We start from the raw sequence: 17,325 nt of genomic DNA, 5'->3' as shown, positions 1-17,325 counted from the left end.
ATTCCAGCGGACTGTTTTAAAACAAGTCAAGGAATATTTGTCCGCTGGGAAAAGGCCCGGCGGGCAAATGTTTGCTGGAATCCTGCACGCTCGGGCCTACAGACGACCGAACATGTCTGCTGAAACTGGCCCGCAGACCAGTTTCAGCAGACATGTTTGGTCGTCTGTACGGGGCCTAAGAGAGGAAGAGGTCACAACAATCACAAGGTATAGAACCATTTTCATTGGCTCTGTACCATGTGTCTGTGATCTGCACTACACCTACACTATAGACATTGGATGAAAGTCTCTGACCATTTTCAGTTAGATCAGGGTACAGTCTAATGTCTATGAACACTCTGCAGACATTGGTGGCCAAGGCTTGTTTGGGGGTTGGTAGTGACTAGAAAAATTAGAAAATCGTATCCAATTGCTTCAGTTTTCTTCCTGATAAACTGGCAACAGAGGTGTTTGCCTTAGCCCTCTTCCACAAACCTATAAATAAAAATGCTCCTTCTAATAAAACAGCTTAAGTCAGAAATGGCTATTGGCCCTTGGAAAGAAGCATGCGCTATAATGTCAATTGTACATGCCTACACATACAGTATGTAGCTGGTGTTTTATAGATTATTTTAAAGGCTTAGGTACATCAACATTAAAATGTGAACTGATAAAATAATAGTCTATTACGAATAAAATGAAAGTGCATGGTTCAAGTAAACTGAAGTTGTATCGCATTTTATTAAAACAAGGAAAATATGTTGGGTCTACGTGTTATGTGCATACTGTAGAGTACTAGTGAATTCATACAAGTAATGTGCTCGGAAATGGAATGTGTCTGTGTAAAAAAATGCAATTACTCATCAGTGCTGATATAAACACTAATAGATGGATGCTGTGTAAGCTGCAAGGACTGGAGACCGTGACAGTTTTGCAAGCCATGTAATGAGTTGTACCTTTGAGGCATTGCTTCACTGAGTTATTGAAGAGATAATAGGAAATAACTGGTTTCCTTGCAAAATGGTAAATAATATGACACAAGGACATCATGTGTACTGATAAGTGAAAGAAATGCTTGAACAAACAGGCAACCATGGCCCACCATGTAAAAATGCAGCTACTTTTTTCATCATACTTTTACCTTGACATTAAAAACCCTATGTCAAAAACCAATGCAAAGGCAAAAAAAAAGAATAAAGTGTAAATGCCAATGGCCCTGGCAATAATTTATCCTTAAAGTGTTACTAAAGTATTTTTTTTTAAATTAAAATAACAAACATGTTATACTCACCTGCTCTGTGCAGTAGTATTACACAGAGCAGCCCCGATCCTCCTCTTCTTGGGCGCCCTGATCCTGACTCCTCCTCTTATTTGTGTGTTCCCATGGCAAACAGCTTGCTATGGAGGCACACAGGGCCAGATTCACATAGAATTGCGGCGGCGTAACGTATCGCATTTACGTTACACCGCCGCAAGTTTTACGGGCAAGTGCTTGATACACAAAGCACTTGCCTGTAAACTTGCGGCGGCGTGGCGTAAATCTGTCCCGCGCAAGCCCGCCTAATTCAAATGGGGCATGTATCATTTAAATTAGGCACGTTCCCACGCCGAACGTACTCTGCATGCTCCATTTTGAAATTTCCCGCCGTGCTTTGCGCGAAATGACGTCGCACCGACGTATTATTTTGAACGGCGACGTGCGTTACGTCCTTTCCTATTCACAGACGACTTACGAAAAAAAAAAAAATTTAAATTCGACGCGGGAACGACGGCCATACTTTAACATGGCTAGTCTAAATATAAGCCACGAAATAGCAGCCGTAACTTTACGCCGGGAAAAGCCGACTAGCAACGACGTAAGAGAATGCGACGGCCACGCGTACCTTCGTGGATCGCCGGAAAAAGCTAATTAGCATATCCAACGCGGAAAACAACGCAAACTCCACCCAGCGGTGCCGAAGTATTACACCTATGATCCGAAGCCGTACGCCTGTCGGATCGAAGCCAGAAGCCGTTGTATCTTGGTTTGAGAATTCAAACTAAAGATACGACGCGGCAAATTTGAAAGTACGCCGGAGTATCAGCAGATACTCCGGCGTACTTTTTCTGTGAATCTGGCCCAAAGTGTCTGCACGCTCCCGAGTTGTGTGTCTATGGAGCCGCCCTTCATAGACTTACACAGAGGGACTTAGACTTACACAGCGCCCTCCATAGACTTACACAGCGGGACTTAGGCCCCGTACTCACGACCAAACATGTCTGCTGAAACTGGTCCGCAGGCCAGTTTCAGCAGACATGTTTGGTCGTGTGTGGGCGCGAGCGGGCCGAATTCCAGCAAACATTTGCCCGCCGGGCCTTTTCCCAGCAGACAAATATTCCTGGACTTGTTTTAAAACAGTCCGCTGGAATTCTGCCCGCTCGGACATGTACGGTCGTCAGTACAGACCTACCGTACATGTCCAGGCGCCCGCCGTCCCTCGCATGCGTCGAATGACTTCGACGCATGCGTGAAAGCATTTTAAAGGCGGGCCGCCCACGTCGCTGCGTCATTGTCGCGGCGACACCGCGTCATCGACGCGGCGACACCGCGGACACGCCCCGCGTATTGTTTACGCGCGGACTTCTGTACGATGGTGTGTACAACCATCGTACAGAAGCCCTCTGGCAGACATGTATGGTGAAAACGGTCCGACGGACCGCTTTCACCATACATGTTTGGTCGTGAGTACCCGGCCTTAGACTTACACAGCGCTCTCCATAGACTTACGAAGCCGGACTTAGACTTACACAACGCCCTCCATAGACTTACACAGCGGGACTTAGACTTACACAGCGCCCTTCATAGACTTACACAGTGGCACTTAGATTTACACAGCGCCCTCCATAGACCTACACAGCAGGACTTAGACTTACACAGCGCCCTCCATAGACTTACACAGCGGGACTTAGACTTACACAGCGCCCTCCATAGACTTACACAGCGGGACTTAGACTTACACAGCACCCTCCAAAGACATACACAGCGGGACCACCCCCCATTTTGAAAGTTAACTGCCCACCTGCATTGGTGGTCAGTGGCAGTAAATGTTAACCCCCCCATCCCTGCCACCTTGCATTGGTGGTCATGGCAATGTTAACCCCTTCCTCAATTCCAGCCTGCTCCAGTCCCATTCTCTTACTTCCTGTGCTCTGGTGTATAACGGAGCAGCAGCAATACTAATCCATGCTGTCAAATAGCTGAGCTGCCACCAGCTGAGCTTACCTCACTCCATCTGCTGATCTCACACTTCCCTCTTCTAGATGGGCGGGATCTCTGAGACTGGTCGCACCTCCATCATGCCCACACAGTAAGCAGAAAATAGGAGGATCCGCCTCTGGGTTGCAGCTCTGTATTAGACAGAGACTGCTGAAACAGGTAGGAAGAGAAGATTCCAGTCCACCTGAAGGAGGGAGGACCAAGCAGAATCCTCCCTCCAGAACCCGCTGCAGCTCTGCGCTGTGTTCTGAATGACAGGAGTGATGGTAGCATCACTTCTGTCATTCAGGTAGCTGGAGAGAGGAGCCCTCTCCACATAGCACCTCTGCGCCCATGGCACATGTCTCTTCTGCCCACCCCTTGTCCCAGCTCTGTGTGCAAGGCTATGAAAACTGTGGATACTACTATATTTATAGTATTTAAAGTGGAATTAAATCCGAAAGCAAACATATATTTTACTGTAAAAATAAAATGTTGCTATGTTAAAAGCATTAGCTGGAGTTTGGCTATAATTTGTTATTCAATTCCATGTAAAAGTGCTAGTGCTTCTAAGGCCTCGTACACACGACCGGTTTCCTCTGCAGAATCCATCAAGATACTTGGTGGCAGAGCTTTTTTGCCGAGGAAACCGGTCGTGTGTACATTTTTCATCGAGGAAACTGTCGAGGAACTCGACGAGCAAAAAAGAGAGCAAGTTCCTGGTCGGGCTGGTTTCTGGTTCCTGGTCGGGCTGGTTTCCGACGAGAAACAATGTTTCTCGCCCGACGAGTTACTCAGTCGTGTGTACGAGGCCTAACACTGCCCTCTCCACAGGTTGACAAAGCTGCCGTGCAAAGATGGATTTGTTGATATTAAAATAAGAAAATATCCACTGCATTTAAAGCAACGTTCCACCCTAAAAATGTACTTTCTATGAACAGCTTGCCTTAAATGTAAAAAAAAAAAAATGTTTTACTCACTTCTTTCTGGCTGTTACTAGGTATATTTTGTAATCTGCCTAGTTCCTAGTCATCGGTGGTTCAACTTCCTGTCCTAAGACCCCATTGCCTCCTGGGAAATGATGACACTCATTTCCCAGGAGTCTCTGGGCATTACTTTGCCTAAATATCGCCCAGCATGCACCTCTCCACGAAAACAAGGAAGAAACAGGAACTGGGCTTCAGATGCCCACACATATGATGGAAACGGCCACAGCAGGAGCTGGAGGATATAGGGCAAGTGATTACAATGATTTCCTGATCGATTGGGGAGCTATTAATATGTTTAATGGAATGTTTAATGTAAATAATTTTAACTTGCAAAAAAAAAAAATGATGCCCGGAACCACCGCTTTAAGGATTGGTAAACTATAATATAGTGGGGTGGATTCAGTAAGCAATTGCGTCTGTGTAACGACTAGTTACGCAGTGCAATTGCTTAGTTGCGCCGGCGTAACGACTTTTCTGTATTCAGAAAGCTCGTTTCGCCGACTGCAGCCTAAGATATGACTGGCATAAGGCTCTTATGCCGTCGTATCGTAGGCTGCATTCTTACGATGGCCGCTAGGTGGCGTTCCCGTAGTGGTCAGCGTAGAGTATGCAAATTGCATACTAACGCCGATTCACAACCGTACGCGCGCCCTACGCATTTTACGTCGTTTACGTTCGTCGGGTTCCGCGTAAGGCTGCTCCTGCTATTAGCAGGGGCAGCCAATGCTAAGTATACCCGTCGTTCCCGCGTTGCGATGTATGAAAATTACGTTGTTTGCGTAAGTGAATCGTGAATGGCGCTGGACGCCATTTACGTTCAGGTTGAAGCAAATGACGTCCTTGCGACGTCATTTGCCGCAATGCACGTCGGGAAAGTTTCCCGACGGAGCATGCGCACTACGTTCGGCGCGGGAACGGGCCTAATTTAAATGATCCACGCCCCCTACGGGATCATTTAAATTACGCGCCCTTACGCCGGGCAGTTTTAAGGAGCGCCCGCTCAAATTACGTAGCTACTGCTTCATGAATGAAGTGTAGCGCAGGTAATTTACGGAAGCAGCGTTAAAACGGTAAAAAACGGTAAAAACAAAAAAAAAAAAAAAAAAACAAAAAAAAAAAAAAAAAAAAAAAAAAAAACGGTATGCTGCGCCTCCGTAAGAGGGCGCAAGTCGTACCTGAATCCACCCCATTATTTTTTGTTTCTGGGTTTAACACTTTTAATTATATTTAGACTTGATAGTTCCTTTTAAGGTGCACTTATCCTTTAAGATAGATGTTACATGTGTACAATGGGCTCAAAAAATATTTTAGGGGAAAACATGGAAAGTAATTATACTGAAATATAAAAATAAAAATAAAAGACAAATACGGCTTATCTAGCAAAACCTTAAGGCAAGCTTTACTTTATTTGATGTAAATTCACCATGAGAAAATGCTTCTTAAATTACTTTGTTGCTTAGATATTATGTTTATTAAAACAATTTTAGACACCATCACGTTATTTAAATGAAATAAAATTGTAACACTTGCTCAGATTAGCCTGCTTGTATTCATTCTTTAAATACCGCAGGTTGATGCAGTACTATCCAATACATGCAAAATATATGCACTAATTATGTTGTATAAAAACATTAATTGCAAGGAACTGTAATTTTAGACTTGGATTCTACAGTATAATGCACAGCTGTGCATAATTAGCATTCATAGCGACTCATCCATGAAGCCAATAGCCATGTAATAAACCTAGAAACAAATAATGATTTGTTAATAGCATATGAAATTTGTGTTATTATTAGGGCTTCTTTTTCTCGGAGCATGTTGGTGATGTAAGTTTGTGAAGTGGAACTAATGATGGCAAGACTTGCATTTCTTTATTTTGTGCTGTTCGGAGACTTCATTAGTGGCAGCCTGACCCATGACATGAGCTGTGTCTGAGAATGCTCCGGAGTAGATGGCAACACTTAAACCGCTCATTCACTTGAGAAGTTGTGATAGTCATTGGGGTTGATTTAGTAAAGGAGTACAATGTTCTTTTAGCCTAGAAAATGTGTTCCCTTCAATAGTGCGATCTAAAGAAAAAGTTAAGTTTGTACATTTTTTTATATTTACCTTCACTTGATTGGGTATTTTGTACGCACCATTTTACTGTGCTAATTAATTTATAGGCTATAGACTTTTAATTTTACTTAAAGTGGTTGTAAACCCTTACAGACCACTTTAACCTAGACATCAGGCGCAGGCGCAATGAGCATCATGCCGTTAGTGGTGGCTCCCGTGCGCATGCGTGGGGGTGGCGTCATCGCTGCTCCGGGCCAGTCACAGCGCCGGAGCAGCGATACCCGGAAGTCACTCCAGGTATCATGGCGGCATCGGAGGAGGCGAACGAGGGCTGCTGCCGGGACTTCGATCTCTTGCAGGTTGTCGTTTTTTTTTTTGGACAAGAGGGTTTACTTCCTCTTTAACAAACAGTAAGGCCGCGTACACACGATCGGTTAAACCGATGAGAATGGTCTGATGGACCGTTTTCATCGGTCCAAACCGATCGTGTGTGGGCGCCATCGGTTATTTAACCATCGGTTAAAAAAAAGCCAACTTGTTTTAAATTTAACCGATGGATTCCTAACCGGTGGGAAAGAAAAGATCGTTAGTAGGCACAACCATCGGTTAAAAATCCACGCATGCTTGGAAGCATTGAATTTTTTTCAGCATGTTGTGTTTTACATCACCGCGTTCTGACACAATCGTTTTTTTTAACCATCAGACCGTTCTCATCAGATGGACCGATCGTGTGTACAGGGCTTTAGTTTGTTTTAAATAAAATGAATTCTCATGAATATTTAAAAATTAAATGTAGTACTCTGTTCTAAATTTATATTTGTGGAAACATGAATCTTAAAGGGGTTGTAAAGGAAAAAATGTTTTTGCATAATCAGATTCCTTTACGACATTGCTCCATTAACTTCCTTATGCTTGGTTTTTGCTTATAAATGTCTCTATTTGTTCTCTGTTATCTTCACTTCCTGGTTGTCTAATTCTAACTACACACAGTGAAGGGAGGCTTTACTGCTTGTGTGTAGTGACGTGCTCGCCCCCTCCTAGGAACTACAGCAGAGCGGCAGGATGCTCTCTACGTTTGAGAGACTGCAAGGCTTTGTGTATTAGTGGGCGTGTCTATGACACCGCAGCACCGTCTCCCTTGGCTTAGTTTAATTTACTAAGCTTCACTGCTCCGCCTGGACTCCACCCCCTTTCTGTGTGAAGAACTCCTAAGCTGTGGAGGCTGGAATGGCTGGGTGGGCGTATTTGTAAACAATGGCCTGGATTCAAGAAGCAATTGCGCCTGTGTAACCATAAGTTACACAGCGCAATTGCTTACTTGCCCCGGCGTAACGAATGCTCCTGATTCAGGAACCTCGTTACGCCGACTGCAGCCTAAGATATGCGCGGCATAAGGCTCTTATGCCCGCATATCTTAGGCTGCATTCTTGCGATGGCCGCTAGGTGGCGTTCCCGTTGTGCTCAGCGTATAGTATGCAAATTGCATACTAACGCCGATTCACAACGTTGCGCGAGCCCTGCGTACGCAATTTACGTCGTTTCCGTACGGCGGTTTTCGCGTAAGGCTGCCCCTGCTATTAGCAGGGGCAGCCAATGTTACGTATACCCGTCGTTCCCGCGTCGCGAAATTAGAAATTTACGTAGTTTGCGTAAGTGAATCGTGAATGGCGCTGGACGCCATTCACGTTCACTTTGAAGCAAATGACGTCCTTGCAACGTCATTTGCCGCAATGAACGTCGGGAAAGTTTCCCGACGGAGCATGCGCTCTACGCTCGAGGCGGGAACGCGCCTAATTTAAATAATTCCCGCCCCCTACGGGATCATTTAAATTGCGCACGCTTACGCCGGGCATTTTGCCGGCACGCCCACGTAATTTACGGAGCTACTGCTCCGTGAATCAAGGGCAGCGCAGTAAATTTGCGGGGGCGCAGGGCAAAAACGTTGCCCTGCGCCTCCGTAAAAAATTTGCAAATCTACTTGAATCCGGGCCAATGAATACAAATCTATTGGGCGGTATATGTAAATCACCTTTGTAGGTTCTCGTGCCATTTTTTAACCAAAAAATAAATGCACTGCGTACCGCAATGAATACTGGAAAATGTAGTTCTATTACTACGGCGACGTTGCTTACATGAACGAGCGCCGCAAAGCAGGTATTCATTTGATTTTAAAGATAAAAGATAAAGAATACATTATTCTGTCTGTGTATCTAGCAGACATTAAGTTTGGCCCACATTTTAAAACATACTTCAAACATCCAGTTGATATAAGTTATGCTTTTGTATTCCTTATAACCTTTAAATGATATTGTATAACATTTATTTTACGAACGTTTCACACCGATGTTAAATGTATGTCTTGAAATTCAATAAAAATGATTGAAATTAAAAATTAAATGTAGAATCATGCATTAATTATCAAATATAATAGCTTCTGAAGACGCGCTGTCCCACAAAATGGCGTTGGGCTATCTATACATTGCTTGAGGTCACGCCGCCATCCTGTATAGCAGGGATCCTCAACTACGGCCCTCCAGCTGTTGCGGAACTACACATCCCATGAGGCATTGTAAAACTCTGACATTCACAAACATGACTAGGCATAATGGGAATTGTAGTTCCTGAACAACTGGAGGGCCCTAGTGTGAAGACCCATGCTGTATAGGATTGACGGCCCCAAATGTAAGTCTGCATTCACTGGGGACTTGTGAGGGTTTGCAACCACTTTCAAATGACATATTGCAGCCAGAAAGGGGTTAATTGGATTAGAATTATTGTCCTATATTCATATAGAGCATTCAAGTGAATTACCAAACTGAAACACATGTTGTAACGTTAGTCTCATCTCTGAAATAACAACTACCTCTGATGTCTATATAATCCAATCAGATTCTCCCTTTCAGTGTTCTAGTACATGGTTGATGTGGGCAGTATAGATGGTTTAAGACATTAATACATGCAAAAGGACCTGGGGGTCCTAGTAGATGATAGGCTCAGCAATGGCATGCAATTCCAAGCTGCTGCTAACAAAGCAAGCAGAATATTGGCATGCATTAAAAAAGGGATTAACTCCAGGGATAAAGCGATAATTCTCCCACTCTACAAGACTCTGGTCCAGCCGCACCTGGGAGTATGCTGTCCAGTTCTGGGCACCAGTCCTCAGGAAGGATGTGCTGGAAATGGAGAGAGTACAGAGAAGGGCAACAGAGCTAATAAATGGTCTGGAGGAAATTAGTTATGAGGAAAGGTTACGAGCACTGAACTTATTCTCTCTGGAGAAGAGAGGGGATATGATTTCAATGTACAAATACCGTATTGGTGACCCTACAATAGGGATAAAAAGTTTTTGTGGAAGGGAGTTTAATAAGACATGTGGCAACTCGTTAAAATTAGAAGGAAATAGGTTTAACCTTAGACTATGTAGAGGGTTCTTAACCGTAAGAGCTGCAAGGATGTGGAATTCCCTTCCACAGGCGGTGGTCTCATCGGGGAGCATCGGTAGTTTCAAAAAAACTATTAGATAAGAACCTGAACGACCACAACATACAATGTATTACTGACATATAATCACACACATAGGTTGGACTTGATGGACTTGTGTCTTTTTTCAGCCTTACGTACTATGAATGTAACATGAGGATCTTGACTACATAAAATGACTTCATTAAATACAATGAATACAGGGCCAGATTCAGAGAAGAAGCACGCCGGAGTATCTGCTGATACTCTGGCGTACTTTCAAATTACCCGCGTCGTATCTTTAGTTTGAATCCTCAAACCAAGATACGACGGCTTCTGGCTTCGATCCGACAGGCGTACGGCTTCCTACGCCTTCGGATCGTAGGTGTAATACTTCGGCGCCCGCTGGGTGGAGTTTGCGTCGTTTTCCGCGTAGGGTATGTTAATTAGCTGTTTACGACAATTCACGAAGGTATGCGCGGCCGTCGCATTCTCTTACGTCGTCGCTAGTCGGCTTTTACCGGCATATAGTTAAAGCTGGTATTTCGTGGCCTATCGTTAGACTTGCCATGTTAAAGCATGGCTGTCGTTCCCGCGTCAAATTAAATTTTTTTTTTTTGCGTAGGTCCGTGAATAGGAAAGGACGTAACTCACGTCGACGTTCAAAAAATGACGTCGGTGCGACGTCATTTTGCGCAAAGCACGGCGGGAAATTTCAAAACGGAGCATGCGCAGTACGTTCGGCGCGGGAACGCGCCTAATTTAAATGATACACGCCCCATTTGAATTAGGCGGGCTTGCGCCGGACGGATTTACGCTACGCCGCCGCAAGTTTACAGGCAAGTGCTTTGTGAATCAAGCACTTGCCCATAAAACTTGCGGCGGTGTAACGTAAATGCAATACGTTACGCCGCCGGAATTCTACGTGAATATGGCCCTTCGTGTTTAGTTTTGTATCCGTTTTACTGATATATTACTGTGCCGTTAGGGAATTATCTGAGAGAAGTGGGCACATGTCCAGGTGTTTGCTATCTGGACAAACAATACTGGGATCTGCTGCCTCCAAACAATTTGCATCACTTTTTCCATGGAACAGCTAAGGTGCTGAAACTTTGATACAGGTAATCACCTGTTTGCACAGCTGAACCTGGATGATGCAGCAGAACTGTCTGTGTTACCGAAGCTTTAACTCGCGTTGTTATCTTCCGTTCAGTGTTTACATTTACCTGGTATATAAAGAACATGATTATACAAAGGTGATATATTTTTTTTTTCTGCGTAACTGGCCAACATTTTGCAATTCCTTGCAGCAAAACATTAGAAATATAAACATATTGCACAGGAATTGTGTGCACCTTATGCAGAATCTCTACATTGGACATCCTAAATACATACTGTACCATTCTATGTTGTCATGTTTAATTATGGGCTGTGGATAAACTGTGTTGAGGGTTTACCTTAACCACTTCAGCCCCGGAAGAATTTACCCCCTTCCTGACCAGAGCACTGTTTGCGATTCGGCACTGTGTCGCTTTAACTGACAATTGCGCGGTCGTGCAATGTGGCACCCAAACAAAATTGACGTCCCTTTTTCCCACAAATAGGGGTTTCTTTTGGTGTTATTTGATCACCTCTGCGTTTTTTTCGTTTTTGTGCTATAAACAAAAGAAGAGCGACGGTTTTGAAAAGAAAGCAATATTTTATACTTTTTGCTATAATAAATATCACTAAAAAATATATATATATCATTTTTTTTTTACCTCAGTTTAGGCTGATATGTATTCTTCTACATATTTTTGTTAAAAAAATTGCAATAATCGTATATTGATTGGTTTGCGCAAAAGTTATAGGAACGGATTCAGAAAGGAGATACAACGGCGTATCTCTGGATACGCCGTCGTAACTCTGAGTTGCATTGTCGTATCTATGCGACTGATTCAGAGAATCAGTTATGCATAGATTTCCCTAAAATCCGACCGGCGTAAGTGTCTTACACCGTCGTATCTTAGGCTGCATATTTATGCTGGCCGCTAGGTGGCGCTTCCGTATATTTACGCAAGGAATATGTTAATTAGGTAGATACGCCGATTCAGAAATGTACTTCTGCCCGGCGCATTTTTTTACATCGTTTACGTTCGGCTTTTTCCGGCGTAAAGTTACCCCTGCTACATGAGGGGTATCCTATGTTAAGTATGGACGTCATTCCTGCGTCGAATTTTGAAAATTTTACGTCGTTTGCGTAAGTCGTTTGCGAATAGGGCTGTATGTAAGTTACGTTCACGTCTAAAGCAATGACGATTTGCGGCGTAATTTCGAGCATGCGCACTGGGATTCTTTCACGAACGGCGCATGCGCTGTTCGTAAAAAACGTAAAATACGCAGGGTCACATGAAATTTAAATAAAACACGCCCACATCATCCAGATTTGAATTAGGTGGGCTTACGCCGGAGCACATACATTACGCCGCCATAACTTAGGGCGCAAGTTCTTTCTGAATACGGAACTTGCGCCTTAATTTACAGCGGCGGAACGTATCTGTGATACGTTACGCCCGCAGATAGATAGGCAATTCTATCTGAATCCGGGCCATAGTGTCTACAAAATAGGGCATTTTTTATTATTTTTATTTTTTTTACTAGTAATGGCAGCGATCTGCGATTTTTATCGAGACTGAGATATTGCGGCGGACACATCAGACACTTTTGACGCTATTTTGGGACCATTGTCATTTATACAGCCATCAGTGCTATAAAAATTCACTGAATACTGTGTAAATGACACTGGCAGGGAAGGGGTTAACCACTAGAAGGCGAGGAAGGGGTTAAGTGTGTCCTAGGGAGTTATTCTAACTGTGAGGGGGCTAGGCTACAAGTAACACGACAGTGATCGCTGCTCCCGATCACAGGGAGCAGTAGATCACTGTCCTGTCACTAGGCAGAGCAGGGAAATGCCTTGTTTACATAGGCATCTCCCCATTCTGCCTCTCCATGACACGATCGCGGGCCGCCAGAGAACATCGACTTTGCGGGGCCCGCAGGCGCGGTCACGGGCGCCCGCCGCACGGCTTATTAAAGGGGACATACAGGTACGTCCATTTGCCTACTGCTGCCATTTTGCCGACGTATATCGGCGTGCAGCGGTCGGCAAGTGGTTAAACAAATAACCATGTGTCATTATTCCTTGTTATTTCGCTTACTAGTGGTTGTTTTTTAGACTATTCAACTCTTGATTTATCAGCAAAGTGTTAATGAGTATTGACCTTTGCATTCAATATGCAGAACAATTGTCTCCTCTGGTGAAATATACAGTATGGATATTGTACTCAGGAACTGGTACGTACATGTTCACTTAGTAAAGAGGTTGTATAGTGAATGACTACCTGACATGGGCGCAGATCAATTGACGGCCCTCCAGCTGTTGCAAAACTACAGGTCCCATCAGGCATTGCAAGGATGACAGTTACAAGCATGACTTCCACAGGCAGAAGTGTGATGGGACTAGTTTTGCAACAGCTGGGGGGCTGCCAGTTTGAGATCCCTGCTTTAGGTCATGGGAAGGCAACCAGTAGCCCTCCAGCTGTTGTGGAACTACATTTCCCATGAGGCATTGCAAGGCATTGTACTTTTTTTTTTATCCCAAAAATTTTACATTTTAAGTATGCTTACATTGCAATAGGATTTGCCTTTTGTAAATAAACCCCTATGTGTTTCTAAGGATGGCGTTATTTTAAAGGTAGACTCCAAGCAAACAGATTGAAATACTACATGGGTACAATTTACATTCTAAAAGAGAATTGTTTCCCCAGTTTGCTGCTTGTGATGTAAATGCTGCGGTGGGATTACATGATACTGATATCAGGAGAGAATCGGGTATTTTTCTTATTGCTATGTAAGCATACTTAAAATGTACAATAACTCCAGTTTTGTTGCAGTAGTAGGATATATACATTGCAAAGATTTCAGAAAACTTTTTCTGTCGATTCTTGCCCTTTTCTGTTATGAAAAAAAATGTCGTTTGTTTTACCATGACCTTTCTCAAACTGAATTCTAAATGGGAGAATATGCCTTTATTGTAGAAAAACGAGCAATGTCAGTGATATAATGAGAAAAAGTTGTATCATCTTTATTCCTTTAATAGAAGACTATCTCACAAAAATGAAAACCCCATTAAAGGATTAAAGGATGCCTGAAATTTGATTAGTGCAGACTTCTGGGAAAAGCAGTGATCCCATCACCTGGATAGGAAATGAGATCCTCGGGGGCATTCTGTACGCCAACGGGTTGAATTGCAGGAAGGGACAATTAATTTTATTGTTTGACTACTTTAGAAAACTCTAATAGCTCTAGACCTATATGCTGTTCTATATATCTATCTATATATCTATCTATATATATATATATATATATATATATATATATATATATATATATATATATATATTTACACTGTATACATATTAAAACAAAACTATGGCCTCCCATTAAAAAATATGTGTTGCAGGACTTTATTTTAGGTGCGTCTGCACTTACGTGTAAAGGCCAACCAAATACTAGTTGAGCCCACCAGTAAAGTCCATGCAATGCAGCTTCCTGTGATTCTGTGGCAAGTCTGTAGCTTGCCTGCCTATGATGCTGTCACCTTCCTACTGTGAGCTGCAGTGTCTGGTGTTGGAGTGTATGAGAAACAAATGAAGAATGAGTCAGGAAAGATAAAGAATTTATTTTTATTTTTATGAGGCTTGTGCATCACATAATAACTGGATTAGGGATTTGCTTAGGTTGTTATACAGGAGCTTTAGTTTTAGTTTAAATTATAAAATGGCTTGTGTTGTGGAAATGAATAGCCAGATTCATAGAGAGTTACGCCGGCGTATAAGTAGATACGCCGTCGTAACTCTGAATCTACGACGTTAATTTAAGCGTATTCTGGAAACCAGATACGCTTAAATTAGGCTAAGATACAAGTGGCGTAAGTCTCCTACGCCGCCGTATCTTAAAGTGTAATTTTTAGGCTGGCTGCTAGGTGGCGCTTCCGTTGAGTTTGACGTACAATATGTAAATGACTAGATACGCCGATTGACGAACGTACGTGCGCCCGTCGCAGTAAAGATACGCCGTTTCCGTAAGAGATATGCAGCGTAAAGATAAAGCTGCCCCCTAGGAGGCGTAGTCAATGTTAAGTATGGCCGTCGTTCCCACATCGAAATTTGAAAATTTTACGTCGTTTGCGTAAGTCGTCCGTGAATAGGGCTGGACGTAATTTACGTTCACGTCGAAACCAATACGTCCTTGCGGCGTACTTTGGAGCAATGCACACTGGGATATGTACACGGACGGTGCATGCGCCGTTCGTAAAAAATTTCAATCACGTCGGGTCACCCCCCACTAACATAAAACACGCCCCCTCATCCTCATTTGAATTAGGCGCGCTTACGTCGGCCCCATTTACGCTACGCCACTGTAAGTTAGGAGGCAAGTACTTTGTGAATACAGCACTTGCCTCTCTGACTTAAGGCGGCGTATCGTAAATGCGATACGCTGCGCCGCCTTAAAGATACGTGCCCCTACCTGAATCCGGTCAATACACTATATTGCCAAAAGTATTGAGATGCCTGCCTTAACCCGCACATGAGCTTTAATGGCATCCTAGTCTTAGTCCTTTAGTATTGAGTTGGACCACCCTTTGCAGCTATAACAGCTTTAGCTATTCTGGGCAGGGTGTCCACAAGAAAAGAGATGGAGAAAATCGAGGCTAAAAATATATATATATACCACAGACAGTTATTTGGCCACGTGTAGTTCAGCCCCTAACTGCAGTGTCCACAAGGTATAGAAGGGTGTCCACAAGGTATAGAAGTGTATCTATGGAATGTTTGACCATTCTTCCAGAAGTGCATTTGTAAAGGTCAGGCAATGATGTTGGACAGGAAGGCCTGGCTCGCAGTCTCCACTCTATTCCATTTCAAAGGTGTTCTATTAGGTTGAGATCAGGACTGTGCATGCCAGCTAAGTTCCTCCATTCCAAACTCACTCATCCATGTCTTTACGGACCTTGCTTTATGCACTGGTGCTCCATCATGGTCATGGTCAGTCATGGTGCTCAGCCATCCCCAAACTGTTCCCACAAATTTGGGAGTATGAAATTGTCCAAAATGTCTTGGTATGCTGATGCCTTAAGAGTTCTCTTTACTGGAACTAAGGGGTCAAACCCAACCCCTGAGAAACGGCCACACACAAAAATCCAGACTCCAACAAAATAATTTGGATGGGTGACCCAATACTTTTGGCAATATAGTGTGGATGAGCAAGTTTGGGGTGGAAGAAAATGACTGGCGTGAGTCCTCACCTCAACCCGATAGATGGTAAAAATTAGAATGGAAACTGCGAGCCAGGCCTTCTTATCCAACATCAGTGCCTGACCACACAAATGCGCTTCTGGAAGTCTATGGAAGGGGTGCCCGGTTTGAAGAATCGGTGCTCCACAGCCGTAGGTCCCCCAGACAACAAACGTTGCACACTTGTAGAGGAGAAATGGAGCTACATGTGTGCCAGGGGACTTACGACCTGCCGGTACCGGGTCCCCAAAGTCTCCAGAGAAATTACTGTTTAACATGGGAGTCTACGGAAGGGGTGCCCAGCAAAAATCGGTGCTCCCAGGCCGCAAGTCCCTCGGACAACAAACTGCACACTTGTAGAGGAAGAGTGGGGCTACATGTGTGCCAAGTTTGGAGTCCTGGGGACCTACGGTCGGCCAGTACCAGGTCCCCAAATTCCGGGAGATCATGCGCAAAAAGGTGACTCAAGTATAAGCCGTGGGGGGCATTTTCAGCACAAAAAAATGTGCTGAAAAACTCGGCTTATACTCGAGCATATACGATAACTGGATTAATGTGTTTATAAATTTGCCTGGGGGCCAGCTTTAATCTCTTTCAACTTTAAAACATAAAAAACAGTCAAGGCTCTTCATGTACTTATTTATTGCAGGATTAAAACAGTTCTCCAAAAGCGTAACTAAATATCATAGTGACAAGATTAATTAGCTCGCTATACTGTATAATTGTGGTAAGCTGTAATGTATTTAATGTTTATTTAATTGCAGCCAAGATTCATCGTGTAGCAGCAGATTACATGTCCTTCCATCTGCTGGAACAATTTCAGGTGTCTGTTAAGTTCCGCAAAGTATTCTTTAAAACTCTGTTTGTTTAGAGTTTGCACGACAGCACCTGCTTCCAGGTGTCACTTAGTCTTCCTCACCTGATACCTGAAAAGAGCACTCTTCTAAATTGAATATGGCCTTTGAAATGCAGTATCATTAATTAATGTTTCATTAGTTTTTGTGACAGTAAAAAAGACAAGCGTTCATGGACATCTGCTACATCGACACATCGAAGCTTTTGGACTAAAAATAATTTAAACTTCATATAAAAAGACTTTTTGCTTAGTCTTTAAAGCACTGAAGCTCTTTAATGGAAACTTTAATTAAATTGCAATTTTATGAGCTTCACCTTAATCTTTTAACTAAGCACTAGTGAGTTGTCAATAGCTTTCTTTAAGAGCGGCCTTCTAAATGGTAAGAATGTATAATTAGAGCATTTTAAAGAGGTT

This window comes from Rana temporaria, chromosome 3, assembly GCF_905171775.1.
Source record: "Rana temporaria chromosome 3, aRanTem1.1, whole genome shotgun sequence".
In the NCBI taxonomy this organism is placed as follows: domain Eukaryota; kingdom Metazoa; phylum Chordata; class Amphibia; order Anura; family Ranidae; genus Rana; species Rana temporaria.
This window is presented reverse-complemented; position numbering follows the sequence as displayed.